Genomic DNA, 1,562 nt, shown 5'->3' on the forward strand with positions numbered 1-1,562 from the left:
TTTGTAACTTATTTATTTTTATTTTATTTTTATTCAATTTATTTATTCAGTTTATTCGAAAAAAAAAAAATTAAGAAAGGATGAATCTAGATAGGTAAAAACCTCGATATATCTATGTATGTTGAATCTTTGTTGACATGGGTATGTAAGTCATGTTATACTGTTGAATAACAAGCCCTCGATTATGTATTTATAGAAAATTCATGTGCTTGGGAGTTCATGATGATTAATAATTTAATAAACCAAGATTTTACCATGACTGCAATTTTAGAGTGACGCAAAAGTGAAAGCCTATGGGGTCACTTCTGTAACTGGATAACTAGCACTGAAAATCGTCTTTACATTGGATGGTTTGGTGTTTTGATGATCCCTACCTTATTGACCACAACTTCTGTATTTATTATTGCTTTCTTTGCTGCCCCTCTGGTAGATATTGATGGTATTCGTGAACTTGTTTCTAGATCTCTACTTTATGGAAACAATATTATTTCTGGTGCCATTATTCCAACTTCTACAGTGATAGGTTTGCATTTATACCGGATATAGGAAGCGGCTTCCCTTAATGAATGGTTATGCAATGGTGGTCCTTATGAGCTAATTGTTCTACACTTTTCACTTGCTGTAGCTTGTTATATGGGTCATGAGTGGGAACTTAGTTTCTGTCTAGGTATGTGCCCTTGAATTGCTGTTGCATATTCAGCTCCTGTTGCAGCTGCTATTACTGTTTTCTTGATCTATCCAATTGGTCAAGGAAGCTTTTTTCTGACGGTATGCCTCTAGGAATCTCTGGTACTTTCAACTTCATGATTGTATTCCAAGCTAAGCACAACATCCTTATGCACCCATTTCACATGTGACGCATAGCTGGTGTATTCGGTGGCTCCCTATTTAGTGCTATGCATGGTTCCTTGGTAACTTCTAGTTTGATAAAGGAAATAACAGAAAATGAATCTGCTAATGAAGGTTACAGATTCGGTCAAGAGGAAGAAACCTACAATATCGTTGCTGCTCATGGTCATTTTGGATGATTGATCTTCCAATATGCTAGTTTCAATAACTCTCACTCTTTACACTTCTTCCTAGCTACTTGGCATGTAGTAGGTATTTGGTTCACTGCTTTAGGTATTAGCATGATGGCTTTTAACTTAAATGGTTTCAATTTCAACCAATTTGTAGTTGATAGTCAAGGTCGTGTAATTAATATCTGGGCTGATATTATCAACCGTGCTAACTTGGGTATGGAAGTTATGCATGAACATAACGCTTATAACTTCTCCTTAGATCTAGCTTCGGTCAAAGTTCTATCTACAAATGGATAAGACTTTGGTATTAGTGTATACTGAGTTATTGAACATAAAGGAGCAATAATCAATTTCTTGTTCTAGCAAGAAGTTTGGTATTGCTCCTTTAGGAGTTTTTTTACTTAAATTTTTTTCTTTACCCTAGTGCCCAGTTTGTCTTGATTTTCGATTTCTGAACAAGAAGGAAAATGGAACTATTGGATTTTTTTTTTACTTGCCCCTGGATACATGTCCTTTGGACCCTTTGCCCGACCACCACCT

At 35.7% G+C, this 1,562-nt stretch overlaps 1 pseudogene; it reads left to right on the forward strand.

Annotated features, from left to right (window-relative positions):
- Positions 1-243: 243 nt before the first annotated feature.
- LOC125418560 (photosystem II protein D1-like) lies at positions 244-1,319 on the forward strand (annotated as a pseudogene).
- Positions 1,320-1,562: the final 243 nt, after the last annotated feature.

Source organism: Ziziphus jujuba, chromosome 12 (genome assembly GCF_031755915.1).
Source record: "Ziziphus jujuba cultivar Dongzao chromosome 12, ASM3175591v1".
Lineage (NCBI taxonomy): Eukaryota > Viridiplantae > Streptophyta > Magnoliopsida > Rosales > Rhamnaceae > Ziziphus > Ziziphus jujuba.